The sequence below is a fragment of the Plectrocnemia conspersa genome, unplaced genomic scaffold (assembly GCF_051122295.1).
Source record: "Plectrocnemia conspersa isolate PC_06_02 unplaced genomic scaffold, ASM5112229v1 ptg000014l, whole genome shotgun sequence".
Taxonomy (NCBI): domain Eukaryota; kingdom Metazoa; phylum Arthropoda; class Insecta; order Trichoptera; family Polycentropodidae; genus Plectrocnemia; species Plectrocnemia conspersa.
The window spans coordinates 22857262-22874372 of record NW_028277178.1 but is presented as its reverse complement, the minus strand read 5'-3'; the positions used below and the strand labels follow the sequence as shown (position 1 = coordinate 22874372).

Sequence of the window (17111 nt, the reverse complement as noted above, 5' to 3'; positions counted from 1 at the left end):
TTTAGGAGCGTTGGGATATGATTTGCTGAATTCTCGCAGAAAGCTGTATGTCGCTAAGCATTTTTTCAAACTACTAAAAGGTGCTGTCGACAATCCAGCTATCCTCGAGGAATTCCAGTTTTGGGTTCCGGAACATTTTCGAGAATCACGATCGAGACCTCTTTTGATGGCAGTTAGGGCTAGGACATCCGCACTTGCCGACTCGCCTATAGCTGTGGCCATACGGCTCCTTAATACGCTGGCATTGAAAATTGATTTATTTAATGTTAGCTACGAGGATCTGATCCGGTTTATATCTTTTAATTTTAATATTTTATAATTTTTTTTGTTATGTTTAAGTATTGTTATATTTATTTATATATATACGTTTTTTAATGTCTTATAAATTTATAATTTACTTTCGACCATCGTGGCGCATTGGGGTAACCTGTTAGGCCACGATGGTCTTAATTTAATCGAAAAAATAAAAAAAATAAAAAAATATGTATTATAAAAAATATTTTTTTTCTTTGGATTTCTAGTGACTTTGTATCTAAAGGCTTACAATTTTTACATTTCCATCAATTAAAAAATATAATTAGATATTATATAAAATTTTATAAAAATAAAAGTAAAATTATCCAGCATATATAAAATTAAAAATTAGATTTGAAAAAATAGAGCTTATTAATAGAGGAATTGTTTTTAAAGCTAATTATATTTTAAAAAAATATTCAATAAATTATTTAAAATATATAATAATTGTACATACTTATTACAATGCAAAAATATTATTTAATTTACAGGTAAAATGTCATCATCTTGTGACATTTTTAATTAAACAGCAAATAAAGTACAAAATAAAATAATATATTTATCTATTTACCGCAATAAGGGTCGACAAGGGGCAGCTTAAAGTCAATTTTACGAGTATGGCGTAATTTTAGGGCGCAGTCGTACAAGTTTACGCCTCGAATATCCGCGATATCTCCTAAGGGCAGTCCTTATTTGATTGCCATCGCCGAAAGTGCTCGTTACAGCCTCCGACGACGCGATATTATTGAAAACTTATCGATTTTACGAATCTGTTTTTTCTTTGCCTTCTCTCTTCGCAAATCTTCCCTTTCAGTTTATTTGAGATTTTTTTACCCCCAAAAGCAAAAGGTTGATGATGGCAACACATGGCGTAGATTAATCTTGTCGTCTCCGCTCCTGACTGACACCTTATAAAAAAAACACACACATATATAGTAGCTACTACGTTATATTATATATGTATAATGTAATATTAAATCGAGTATGATAAGGCTAAACGTTACGTTCACTTTATAAATTTTAAATATTCCAAAGCTAGTCACTTTGAGAAACGTTGATGTTTTTTTTATATTACATACAAGCGCATAAATTAATGTGTTATTCATATTTTTAATATAATATAACTACGATATATGTATACAATACATACTATATATTTATGTATATAGTTCAAAATACACGCAAAATATTCAAACCCGTACATATTAGTAAACTTGGGTTAATTTAATGACAACATTTAATTAATTTGTCCATCGTTCCCTCTAATATGTAACACTACATAATTTTAAATGAGGTGACATAGTAGATTTATTCTTTATGAGGCTATAACGTTGTAAATTTTAAATTATCTGTACCTGGAGTAACACAATAGTTATTATATCTTCAGGATTGTTAATTAGGTTTTAAGCTACTTTATTTCATTCAAGCTAAGTAGCGAAAATATTTTTCTAAATATATATAATATATGTTTATACTGTCACTAGTTTATATATTACTCATTTCATATAATTCAACTATCGATCTATTATTTTTTAACTAAATAGAACTTTCGATAGACAGATAATTATATTTTTAAGTAATATGTTCGACTCTCCTCAAATCAGAAACTTCGATTTTCCTGACGCTTGCACTGAAATTTTTCATTTATCTCAATTTTCTCTATAAACACTTTTAAAAATTGTTCAACTCTTCGAAGATCCTTAAGGGTGCACAACCTATGCCCTCAGCTCTACTCAATATTCATTGCTTTTAGTAGAATCGTTCTAGCAAGAGAAACTTGGAGGTACTCCCTATATGTAAACGACGTTTACGAAAAATCTTCCAAGATGCTCAGCTTTGTTATGAATAACGCGTTTCACTTTGACGATCCGTTAGTTATTTGTATCCTCTATGACACATAAGTTTTTCTACATGATTTTCAATGCCCGAATTCAGAATAGGTTCTTCAGATACTTTTAAAGAAGAATATTCTGTTATTATCCGTTCTTGTATTTCGGCGTCTTTCTTTTAGATGCGTTGGGATTTGATTTGATGAGTTCTCGTAAAGAATTATATGTCACTAAGCAGGGTGCTGTCAAAAATTAAACAATACTCAAGGAATCTGGTGATTGTTAGATCCATGATGTCCGCACTAGTCTTCACCATCCGGTTGTAGCTGTCCTGTATAGTCCTTTGATTGTCGCCATCCGGCTCCTAAATACGCTGGCATTGCATATTACTTAATGTCGATTCTCATCATTTAATTTTAATATTTTTCTCAATAATACGACGTAATGTTTACTTCTTTTTTTACATTGGTGTAAGCTATTAGGTTACGATGGTCTTTAAATAATTACATAAATCTTTTTTTTGTCCCCAAATAATCACATATGTGATTTATAAAATTATTGAGGTAAAACTAGACCTTATATCGTTTCTGTCCTAGTTCTACGTCATAAAATTTTTGCTCGTTTTAAGTCTTGAATTAAAACTTTCAGCTGCTATCTAATGATTACGTTGCTTTCAATCAATTAAATTCTAAGATGGGATTAATTAATTTTAAGCGGGTATTATTTTTTACGTACACACACAGTTGAAAAAGTAAATTAACCACATTATTCAGTTGATCCTTTATATTTTGCACAAATAGAATCTAGTGATGGCGTAAAGAAATTTAATTTATAAAAACGTGTTTACAATAACCGAAAAATAATATTTATTGTATTGGCCCTAACGATTGCATTTTCTACACGCTAAATTAACTTGACTACAAGGGATGGTTTATTTGTAAAATTTACTTTACTTTAATATACTTTAAGGCAAGTGAATTAAGAATAGAGTTTCTTAAATCCTATATTTAAGTGCATTGTCTACTTTTGGAGTCATTTTTTGCTAAAAATCTGTATTTTTATCCTGTAACTATGGTTTTAAAAATCTGTATCGTACAAAAATTTGTTTACAGGTTCTAGTTATGTGGGCGAACTTTTAAGTATAATAATAATATATTTTTATTTTCTAGACGTATTATGGATTTGCGAAAATGATTGCTTTTCGTAAAATAAAAATAAAATTTTAGTTGTTTATAAATATTTGAGATTTAAATAAATATATATGTATATAGAGTGACTCCCACAATTTCTTTCATAAATATATTCCTATCATCTATCTCGCTTATCCCTCAAGCATTTTTTGAATTTCATAATGCGGCATACATTTTGTAAATTGAGAGCCAATCATCAGTTACACCTCTGGCCGTGATTGGGTCGATTAATTTTTAACGACGAGCAGCTTTGACGAACGACGGATAATTTGACAAGGGCCTAATTCACTTTGCAGCCTTCATTGACCGTCAGAAGAGCGTTGAATATTCCAAATCAATTTATACAACCCCCGTCACCTTGATGCCTTCCACCAGTACGTCCCCTTCCCCATAAATGGCTATCATAAATCAACGATACCCTTCGGTGAGAGAGAGAGAGACGGAAAAAAAGCAGCTAAAGTTGAGCAGTTTTTCATCGACGCTCCGGGCAAATAAGCACGTCTAAGAGTTATCCTCTCAAAGTACAGGTATCGTCACAATGATAATCGAACACATGAAAACCATTTATTAGGTCGTGTATCACTATTAACTCTCAAGAAACCTTTTAACTTTTTCAATAGACAATATTTTTGCAATACTCGAATTTATCCATTGCAGGAATAGAAAAACAATGCTGCCTATATTATTACCATAATATAATTTTTTTAGTTATATTATTATTTAATAATTATAAGCGTAACATATATGATATACGGAATGATTCAATGTTATTAGAATTGTAAATCAGACAGCTGTCAATAATCACGCACGTTCTAAGTGCCAAGTGTTATTTTACGACAACACATTTACAAAATGTAATTGTTTAATTGTTTTACAGAAATAACAATTCTGTATAGAAATTTACAGGAAGATAATAGCCATTTTCATTGTCCTACTGAGCAAATAATTCACAAGGTAGTGAACATATTTGAAGAGACTGACAATGTTGGAGATAGGGTAAGGCCTGTGCATCATCGTGGCGCATGTTAAGTAAATGGCCGAAAACCGGCCGGCGTTAGCAGCTTTTTGTCTTTTTTATAGCTTTCTTTAGCGCATTTTGAATCTGGACTTGCACTTATTATACATCCGTATAAAATTTAGATAACTTAAGAATTTAAGCCCAGAGAAGGGGATGGACAGTGAAGAATTAACGGAGATTGGGTGTTAAAAATGTTTAGAAACTGAAATTGGATCATCCTTTACATGTGCTACTTTGTAGCATTATTAGCGACTGGGTGCTGTAAACTAGTGCTATAAACATTTGTTTACGGAGCAAAATTTAGGAGCGCGAAAAACTTAATGCCGATATAGGCACATTTCCGGCGAAAGCGTGGCAGATAAGACCGAATTTCAGCAATCTGCGACTAGTATTAAGCAATACTTGTTTCAAGGTCAGACCAGACTAAATTGTGTGTGGATTTGCCGAATTTTATCTGTAAACACGTACAAATGTTTGATAAAGAGAAGATGAAAACATAGATATTAAACAGGCATAAACACATCAAATATATTATATGTTTGTATATTACACGAGACAAAGTACATTAGATGGTATCGTAAATAAATATATAAATGTTAATAGCACGCATGGATGCGCGTGTAGTAAATAATAATAAAAACGTTGAGTTATGGCTATATTGACATACACATATACAAAAAGTTGCATTGTTACAGTTCCGTTTATAGTATTATATAAAAGATTCTAATACAAATTAATATATAAACGACTATACAGCATTTTACATACACAGATGATATACACTAATATATTTGTATAATATATATTTATAAAATATATGAAGAGTTGAAAATATTAAAGGTAGACTATTTTTAGGTTTATTTTATAAAAATATTCCTAAAATCTCAAAAAGTTCAAGGACAATAATTCAAAGACAGAATAAAATTATAAATTTGTATAAAAATTGAAGTTTCACTATGCTGAACATATTTAGAAATATAAACAAAAATAATATCAAACTCAACACGTGAAATGTGATCTCCCATACACCCATCCCTTGCCGGATAGTGATTATATCCATGAGCTTCGTATAAAAATAGAAAGTAGAAACAGTGATATTTAATATAAGACACAAAAAGAATAAAAATAATATGCTTGCCCCATGTGAAATGGTACAAATAAGTTAAATATAATTTTCAATACAACTTTAAACATTAATTTAAAAAAAACTTGTACCAATGATTAGATAGCGTTGTTATTTTTATACTAAAAAATAGTCATACATGTAGATTATTTAAATTTCTTTAAATGCAAAAGCATTCCAATGGTTCCAAATAATTAGTTCTATATATATATATATATATATATATATATATATATATATATATATATATATATATATATATATATATATATATATATATATATATATATATATATATATATATTATATATATATATATATATATATATATATATATATATATATATATATTAATAAGTCTTTAAATTGCCCCATTGTTTCCTCTTTCTATTATTTATATAATAAAGTTTGTCCTTAAATAGTTTTTATTATTTGTATAGCAACTTTATTTAATTTTTGTCACTATTAGTAGCTTAATCATTAAACATGTTATAAAAAACGATAATTTCCATTTTTATGTTTCTTATAATCCGCAAAACATTTGTGGAATGTACTATTCCATATATCTCTTTATGGTCGCAAAACGTTGTATTTTCAAAGTCCTTTTTATCTGCGGGTCATAGGGTCTAGTTTAAAAGACCATTTCTGTGACATTACGACGGTTTCGTTTTTGCCCAAAAAGTAGTAATGTAATTTAAGCATATGCGATATCGTGCTACAAATCTATAATTCTAGTTTTTTTCTTTAACTTAGTTTAGCATAATTTTTACATATAGTGGCGCCTTAACGCACTTTTAGATCATCAGTGATTTATGTTGTTTTTATTGAAAAATCGATAGTTTTAAAACGAATTTGGCAGCCAGATCCATACAAAACAACGATCTCCTTGATACTTTTTGAAACCAAAAGGGTGTAACTTTGCAGCCAAATAGGCGCCAGAAAAAATAATTCCATATTAATAGATACAATTTTTTTCATTATCAAAAATGGTGTATCATGATTGCAATGAGTTTTCGCTGGCATGCCAAGTTAAATTATTGTCGGCTATGATTTCAATGCAGTATGTGTTCTTGCAATACTTTGGACGATCCGATGATGTCTCTTGTGTTGATGCAGTCTCTTAGCTCGTCTCTGCTCCTCTCTGCTGCAGTGACTTCATGGCTAGGCATTTTGATTTTTCTGTAATTTTTATTTCTTGAGAAATGAGAATTCTGGACTTCATCAAAAACTTTCAATCTTCCGAGAAAATATGCATATTTTTATACATCTGGCACTAACACCTTCGAGTGCTTAAAACTTGTAAACAATTTTTTGTCATTCCCAGACCCCTATTAAAACCATCCAAGAAGTATGAATATTAAACATGAAACCGCTTTTACTTATGCAGCGTTATAAAAAAGGCAGTGATTGCAAAGTTTTTAAAAATATTCGTACAAATTTAATTTTAAATAAGAAAAAATGCTTGATAAAATTTCTTGAGAAATGAAAATTCTCGATTTGATATTTTTCTCGATTATTCATTATTCATTGCGTGTTACTCTTGGCGTCTTCCTTAATGTAACCAAGTGTCACAGCTTTTATAATGCTGTTTCAAGACAGTCCTGGCGAATCGCAGATGAAGATGTTTGTTAACCAAATGCATAACTATTTGAACACATATGGCTAATAATTGACATAAATCATAAGTAGTAAAAAAACGTGAGCTGAATTTTAAAAAAATTGTACTTATTTTTTATGGCCTTAATTTACTTTTACCATAAAATACTTTAAATGACTCAAACAATGCGTCCCTAGTGCTAAATATGTATATTAAATGCTCGACTAATGATGTCATAAGCAGGTAGATATAGCTTCGATTGCCAACACTAGTCGAGGTCCTCTCGAGTTCCCCTGTGTCCAATCTAGCATTCTAGCATTCGTGACACAATGGTCGAAGAATTGCCATTGTCGGCGACGAGCAGCCAGAATAATTGCATCTTAAACTTTCTCGTTGGATTTAAGCAGCGTCTTGAGTAATCCTCCTCATTATTTACTCGCTTAAGCGCTCTGTTACGCTTAAACTCCGTGAGTGTACATTAAACGCATGAATTATTGCCTCAGACTCGGCAGTTCGCGTATTTTTTTTTGTATTCAACATGTGCGACGCAATTTATGGAGTACCTGTTAGACAAATTGAGAAACGACTCATTTTGTGCTAAGCTAGTGGACCTGTTGCTTGTTGCCTCAGCGAGCACATATCGATTGTGGAAAACTATTTCTATTCGACTTGGAAATGGTTCATCTTAAAAAATGATATATTTCCAACACAATAATTTAAAAAAATATTATGAAAGAATTTTATTTTTTAATCAATCATAAAATGAGACATTTTGCCACTAACATGTAAATCTCTCAATATTGAAACACAAAACTGTTTTTTCTTTTAGACATGTACGTAAGTCTGAGCAAGAAGAATAATTAAATTATATAGATTTTAAAAATTTATATAAATATAGTTAGCGGCATTTATGTTGAGCATAAATGTACCTATAATTAAAATATATTTTTTTTAAGAAAAGTATATAATCGTGATGGCGCACCTTTTAAGAAAAAAGATTATGGTAATCTCTTTAAAAAAACACGATGAAAGCGATGTTTGGGTTTTTCTTGCCGGTTTAACGCCTTTCAAAGTTAACCGAACACGGCCAGTAGTTATTCAAAAATAAACACCGTATGAATATTTAATACTAAGTATACATATATATTTATGTATCTAACGTATCTACAACTAAGAAGAAGCGCAATGTATATATATAAATATATGGATTTATATATATATATGGATTTTTAGATTTTCGCGAGTATAATTATTTTTGAAATCTCGGGATTCATCGCGATTTTTGCTTACATGTATTCTATATTTTGGCCGTGATTTTCCGGCTATGATCACGAAAACTGCCATGATCAGTTGCGAATAATTCGTGATAATGGCTGGAAAATCACGGCCGAAATATAGAATACAAGTAAGCAAAAATCGCGATGAATCCCGAGATTTCAAAAATATATATATATATATATATATATATATATATATATATATAAATATAAATACACATATATATATATATATATAGGATATATATATATATATATATATATATATATATATATATATAAATATAAATACACATATATATATATATATAGGATATATATATATATATATATATATATATATATATATATATCCTATAGATTTTATATTGATGATAAATGCGGGCAATATAACTTTATGTCTGTATTTTTGCATTAATTTTAAATTATTTTCTCAGCATGACATGATTGAACGATGTAAGGAAACGAAGCATGTAAATAGGAAGTTTAAATACAAAAAGGATAATCGCGAGAATTTCGAGAGTCACTGAAATCCCCCTAAGGCTTTCATGCCAAAATATTGATTTAATCTGTTTAGATACGCAGTCCAACGAGTAAAAAAACTTATTTTTGTATTGTGAATGCGTACAAGCTGTAAACGTTTATAAACGCTTCCTATATTCATATTATATTATTAATATATGAATACTTTAACAACTTTCTATGGATCTTATTGTAGTTAACACAAAGCAAAGGTGCCATATAGGTTTAATGAACTGAATAAAAGTAAATTAGGATCTCAACTCACCGATCCGAGCATTATTATCATAGCTTTATGTACAATCATCACCAATAATGAGATCATAAATCAGATTTATCATAGTCACAATCATAATAACTACTACTCGAATGGGATAAAGATATATCTCAAAACCGCGAGATTTCACTTCTAATTATTGTTGATAATTTATAATTTGGACGGAATTAGATCGCAAATATTTTACATAAAAGATTTAATATTAATGAATACTATTATATAGATAAATAATTACTTTGATTACAGACAGTATGCATGTACATAATGAATATTGTGCGACCACTGATTTTTTTTTATCGCGATAGTGATATTTTTATTGATCAAATGCATATATCTACATACCCGTAGCTCACTAGAATATTTCCGGTATGTCGGTATCATATGCTAAATTAAAAATCAAAATATTTTAACTTTTAAAATCTATATTCATATTACTTTCAGAAGAGGCGCGAAGGTCCTCCCGAGTAAGTCTACTAGTATGTAATAAATAGCATACATATTTATTATAGTAATCAGAAACGCCATTCAATCAAACAAATTTGATTACCTAAAACATATGTATGTATATGGATATTAGCGTATACAAACCCGCGGGACATGAAGATATAGACAATAGCCCGGGGCGAAATCTCGAAGCCACTTTGTCAAATTGCGGCCCGTTTCGGCAAGCGACCGGTTTTACGTGAGCGGCGAAATAAACAAATAAGGCCGATCCGTTCTCGGGTTTTACGATCGGAGATGCGGCCCAGATTTGCGGCCGACGTAAATTTAGGGTGAATGGAGAAATTGTACTCATCATCAGTCACATTGCTGCCAGTAATTGGCTCGATTAATTACCTCTCGCACGTGTGCTCGATTAATTATCTCTTTATATTAAAAGAGTTAAGAAACTATTATCATTTTACAATACTTAAAAAGTCAAACGCAATAAAAGTATGTCAGATTTAATAATTTTGATCGTATTATTAGAAATGAACTGTGTGTAATAATTCAGAGAAATAACTAATGAAATCAGTTAGTTTTACTTGTAAAGACTTTATTTGACTTACAGTGACAGAATAACTTATAAAAATGAATGCACTGAAATACCAAACTATGGAAAAAATATTTATTTTAAGACCAATAAAATCTTTGTTACTCTAGCTATAATTGCTATCGAAAAACGTGTTGATGCCTTATGCCAGAAAGACGAGTTGTTTTAAGGATTGCCCAAGATTTTATCGTATTACATTATTTACTAGCAAGCACTTTCTACAAAATATTTATAATTTAACGGCGTTATGAAATTAATAATCAACTAAGTAAAGGATCATGTTCTTCTAAGAAATTTCTCAACAAATTTACATTCTGAATGTCTGTCAACGAAAAAGTATTACAATACGATTAAGTTTTCAAGAACAGTTTCGAGTGCAGCTTAACAACTTAAAAAATTGTAAAATTATCGAGTTGTATCGTAAAAAATATAATGTAAAACCATTTTTGGGCCAATCGTGAATAAAATACAGATTTTTTAAATTTAAATAAATGTTTTAAGAGGTGAAAAATTAAAATTAAAAGTCACTTATATTCACGAAATTTAGACAAACTATGCCACCTCTCTAAAGTGAACAGAGCAGTAACATAAAATAAAAATCTAGCGTTAAATACCTATGCTTACACCTGAACTGTTTTTAAATTTCGCTATAAAGGGCTTGCTGTCCTTGGGGTTCTCAGACTGACATTTAAAGACTGCGCTTAATGGAAAATGTAAAATCTTATTATTAAAATAATTAATCAGACTCATTTAAACATATGCTTGCTAGGTGTAAAGTAACACCAAAATTACTAATTTTAAATCGTCTAAAATTAAGGTATAAAAATATATTACACATTTTAATACTGATATTAAAAATTATAGTAGACTACAAATACCAATAATAAATAGGCATTGTCATTTTCAAACCAGAAAATACTATAAAAATATTTCTCGTATTTTATATAAGAAGGTTTTTTGTTAAAAGCTATTAAGTAAAATATGAATTAAGTTTTTTAGTAGTTTGTTTCATAATGATTTTTTAAAGGTATCCATTTCAAAAATATGATAAAGCAAAAGTTATATATTATGTAATATTGTACAGTACCTGTGTCCTATTCGGTGATTTATTATACATACATTGCGACGCCAAATTATATAAATACCATCGGCTTACCTGTAACAAATAAATAATAAAATATTAATAAACAGTTCATAGTGCTTAATTTGATTTTGAGATTTTTCTTATTTAATAATAACGCATTTACAAAAACTCTTTAATATTAAAAAATGGCCTTAGATGCAAAGTGGCATTTATTGATTATAAATTATAATACACCTAATACTTAAAAACTATTTATAAACATAGTTTCCCAGTCGGATTGACTTATCTATTTGATACAGATTTACCCCCACTGTAACGCATTGGTCTCACACTTATTAGGTTATAAATAAAGATTGAAAAAACCAAACAAAACATTTTATAATTTAACCTCAACAAAATATTTTAAACTAACATGAAAAATGTATAATATAAAAATTAGGTTATTTATAGTATTTTATACAAATGTTAACAACATCGTCATCAGCGTAATAATCGTAACTAATATTACACATAAAGATGTTTTTGAACACAAATTTGCTCAAAAATTTAACCTCAATAATTTTACCATTTAATTTCATTAAGATTATTAAGCACATAATCCTGACAATAATTACTTTTGTAATGACTCAAATATTATTTAGATATTATTTAAAGAATAATAAATTGTGACATCATTGGAAAAATACCTGTATAAATTCAGTGGTATAACATTTTTTTATAGCAGAAGTTATATTACTAAAATGTTACCTTGTTTTTTTTTACGCATTCATATAAACTCACTAAGAAAACTTTTTTATCCAAGATATTGATTAATCGCACCAAGTTCGAAGATGTAAAAGTGCAGATAAGTCAGTAAACTAAAACTGAGGTCAATGGATGGCAACCTCACTTATATATTAATGGGAATACGGATTGGAAACGGATATTAAGGCTCGCCAAAGCCTAGGGCGGATTTAAGAACGACAAATCACAATTGTATATAAAATCGATAGCAATCTTTTCAAATGTTTAATATTAACAAACAATTAAGACACATATCACGATCAAGCCACCCGAGACCCTTTCGAGAATAAAAGCAAATAACAAGAACAGATAGTGTGTCATGGTGGTAGCGTATACAGTGTATCTGATCGAATGTTTGCCCAGGTGTGAGACTGCGGTATGTCTGTTGCAGCATCAGGATCTGGACTCTGGAAACAAAGCGACTGAGATAAACACGGCCGGGTTCAGTACAATGTGAATGTCTTCGAATCGATCACGTCCTACGAGAACAATGCTAAAACGCCCGTTCCCAGCAATTTACTTCAGAACAATAATATTACAAAGTTTATATACACTCGAGATTGAATACCAATCTGCTGCATTGTATATACATGATCCTGCCATTAAAAAAGAATAATTTGTACCGCCCGTAATTTTACCAATTTGGCAGTTTTTTATTGCACTTCGAATTTTTAATATTAATCCTACCATTAAATATTTTATAGTTTAAACTAATTGCTATATACACCCATACGATCGAGAAAATGTTAATAGCATTTTATAAGCTCGTTACTAAGCACATTTATTATTACATCTTGTAAATTTACATTCATCGCATACAGGCACTCGTGCTCCATCTTTCGAGAAAATCGTCGAAAATCACTTTATCTCTTGCTCGAAATCCCAATCTTGTTGTAAATAAATTGTAGAGATTTAGTCGAGATTTCTTTTCTAGTTAAGCCGAAACATTGTCATCAATATAAGTGTTCTTTGTGAACATCTTTTTTGTAAGATAGCGAAATAAGATTTTGAACGTAAAAGTATGTTATTAATCTATAAACTTACTAATACGTGCTCATAAGTACAGGTCAGCTAAAAGTCACATATAATTTTAATATAAGATAACTTTTCCGGTGATATATCATAATATATTTTTCTTACAATAAAAAATATAATCAATATTTTTTAATTGATTACATTTTTTTAATATTCAATTTTTGCTTCACTTTCAAGACAGTTTTCGTTGTTTCGAAATGATCGTTAAAATGACGAAATTGTGCAGGTGGTTGAAATCTTTACAACGTAAATAAAAAAGCTTGGATACAAGCTTAATGAAATAAAATGGCTATAGCATATGACAGTGTATACGTGAATATTGTAATGCCATTGTAATGAGATCTTCCAGTTTTGTAAATCCGAATAATAAAACAATTTTTTTTTATCTACTTTTACTTTTTATAATAATTCGCCCTGGTATAATGAGCCTATTATTGAATAATGAAGCAAGCAGAAAATATAATTTATATTTTATAAAACAATTTAGCTAATGGTATATGCTAAGGGTTTTTCATTATATTAGGTTAGGTTTTGCAAATTCATTACTGGCCCCGACACCGAAAATTGAATTCTTATATTCATTGTCTTTGAATTGGAGGATGCGCTTCACTAAGAATATATTTGCATGTGCATTACTAATGGCTAGATTAATAAAATATATTAATATTTTAATTACACATCTATATAAACTAGGTACTGATTTTTATTCAATTAAATATTAATCGAGCTTTCTGTTTATGATACTGCAAAGCTAGATGTTGATGTTTCTTAGCTTTCAGGTTAACTAAATAAGCCAACAGAATTTAGAACGAAACTCGGTCTTTAGATTTCCTTTGCGGCCTCCGTTTAAATTTTAACTGCGACCGTTGATCATAAATAATTGTACCGCTACAAATAAATTACCCGCGAAATTGTTCCGTATGTCACAATCGCAAAATGCTTGGCGTATCCTTGAAAGTTGCAAAATTGCGATGGAACTAACACCTTAGAACAAATGTACTTAATCATAATTTATTTATATCAGGGATGGCCAAACTTTTAGACTCAAGAGGAAACTTAAATTTCGATAAAATGTTGGTGGTCTTACACAAAGAAACTTTTACCACATAGATTGAGCTCCCAAAGACATTGATAGCGCTAAAGAAAACAAAAAAAAACTACCTAAAAACCAGAAATTAGGAAACTTTATCAGTTCGTATTAGACGGAATAAATTTGTGACATATTTAATATTTTTTGCAGATTTATGTGATATTAAAAAAAATATTTTTGCAAACTTTTGTCTGACATGTGGCGGACGAAATCTGTTATTCAAGTATTCTCTCCTTTACGAAAATTTACCTGATTATTACTGCCTGTGTTACTTATTAAAAAGATTACTTATTTATTAAAAATATTACAACGCTCGTTTTCATTATTAAATATAAGGCACTTCAATAATATATTTATGAACTATGAACAAAAACGTTAAAATCCCTGTGTTTATTCATTCAAATATAAAAAACACCCAATGAAAGAACAATTCGAATGAATAAAAATTCAACATAATCTGCTAATAAATCACAGCAGCTTTTCCGCTCACTCGATGTGATGCATTTATTGTTCGGAACAATAGAACAAAAATAATAAACATCAACCAATAGCACTCTTTATTCTGGAATTATTTTCTATAATCTATTACCTCTTTTTAAAAGTTTCGTCTTTAACGAATAAAATATTTCAGCGGAGGATGATTGAAAAAGTTTTGAACGTTTTTCGTCAAAGAGAAAATCAGAAAAAGCTACATTTCGAAGCTTTACGGCGTTGCTTTAAAAAAATGAAACATATGTACGAACTAGTAACATTTTTATTCAAGAGTTGCTTATTTCTCAAAATGAAATATTTCCAACAAAACAATGACATGTTTGCTTGTGACGCAAATATTGCGTTGAAAAATATGCACAGCATTTAATAGTATTTTTTTAACTTGAAAAGAATGCTTACATCTAAGCAGAGTTGCGAATAGAAATCCTGGATTGAAATTGAATTCTAGGTGGAAAAGCATTCCAAACATTCTCGTTGACCTCAACATACCAAACATAATAGAATGTTAATATCGTTCTATCTTCAATTACACGTATATATATATATGATATATAGTATATATAAGTAAATTACTTTATATAATTTACCCCTTGGAAACGAAATGATTAGCATCATTTATATGTTATATACAAATTGAATATGGTTGTCGGCAAACGTCTCATGAGTATTGCCTCAATTATTATTATGTTCAATTAAGCCTTTGAAATACAATTTTCATTTGAGTAAATTTGCCTGAGATAAAATAACATTCTAAAATTATACTACACACATTAAAAAGGTATGTTAATTTAAAAAAAAAGTGCACACTTAAAAATATATTTAATGTTCGGAATCGATTAGTCCATAAGATCTAGACTGATAACCAGAGGATACAGGCTACATTCACGTTATCAAACTCGAATTTTTATTTATAAAAATGTGCTATTATAAAACACCAGTCCTAGTTGCAATATGACATTTATTGATTATAAATGAAAGTACACATAATAATTTATAATTATTTTATGTTACTGATGCTTAGACTGAAAAGCTTGGTGACTAATAATTACTTATTGTTAACACTTACTATCTGATTGACTCACCCAGTTGCTACAGATTTACCCCGTTGTAATGCATTGGGCATACGCCTGTTAATTTATTACGGAAATTAAAAAAAAATATTAATTATCCCATTTTGATTGTGAGACTATAACTGAACATATATATGTGTTTGACAAGCTTATTAAAAAGCTGGATATCTCAAGTTAGATGTCATCGTAATATCGATGATAGAGAAAAAATGCAAACGTGGCCCTTTGGGTACTATAAAGCAGTATTTCTCAACCTTTTTACACCTATGGACTACTAAGAATATAAAAAACAATTCGTGGCCCACTAATGCATAAATAAAGAATGTTAATTTTATAGTACGATCTATATTTTCCGGAATTGCTCGGGTGAATAAAATGTAAAAATGAAACAGATATTTGTGTAATTTTCAAATTGAAAATAAAAAAAATATATTTGTATCTTATTTTTTAAATCTTAAAAAATAAAACAATAAAAAATTAAAACAAACTTTCTATCTACCTACTACTATAATCTACCTCGATTTTATTTTGATATGTATTCGTTAAATTAAGTAATTCCCAGACACGATACATTTTAAAAATACTAAAGTCTATATGGGATTCGAACCCTGATTTTTCAAATATTAGCCAGAGACTTACCTGATAGACCACAGTTCTATCAGGCAAGACTAACGATATTTTGGATCTTCTTGTGATTTGGCACGATATTTGTCTGAAGCTTAGGCTAAACTATACGTATTAGGTACGTGACCAAACCACGTAACGTTATCCTATTACTCTCGAGCTGAATTTCGATCTAACCGCGCAATATCGCGATGTCGCATCAGTGTCGCTGACGTCGATATAACATTGTTCCTGAGGATATAGAGTATGCCCAAAGTGCATCCCAGTCACGTGTCAACCCCGAGAGGCCGGCTTTATTTACGGAACGAATAAAAGAGAGCGGTGCACTTTCTCCGGCAGGAGAGAAAATCTTATGCACCATGTATGTGCTCCCAAGGGATATCAGTTCATTTCCCGGGGCGATATAAGGCCCCGCCCTGCCTCGTCTCACCGCACTTCCCGCTATTTACGCTACAGGAAGACGTTCCGCGAACAATTCAATTTCGCGACACGACACACCACGCCATGACCTGTAACGCGACTCAAGCGTACACTCGCTTATTAGGTGAATTGGTGAAAACACAAGCCTATTTAGAACCAAAGGAATTGTCTCGCCAATACAAATATTATTTTTACTTTTTGACATGTCATTACTACATCTTTAAAAATAGGAAAATGTATTTTAATAATCAATCAATATTGTCATACTGAACTTTAATTATATATAATATATATTAATAGGCAAAGTGAGAATTGAAAAATGTATACATTACCTAGGCAATGTATGCACTACAAAA

At 29.9% G+C, this 17111-nt stretch overlaps 1 protein-coding gene across 5 annotated transcripts in view; it reads right to left on the bottom strand.

The window, feature by feature from the left end:
- nAChRalpha6 (nicotinic acetylcholine receptor alpha6) overlaps positions 1–17111 on the bottom strand; it is a 277603-nt gene that overhangs the window by 136798 nt on the left and 123694 nt on the right. The window lies entirely within an intron of this gene.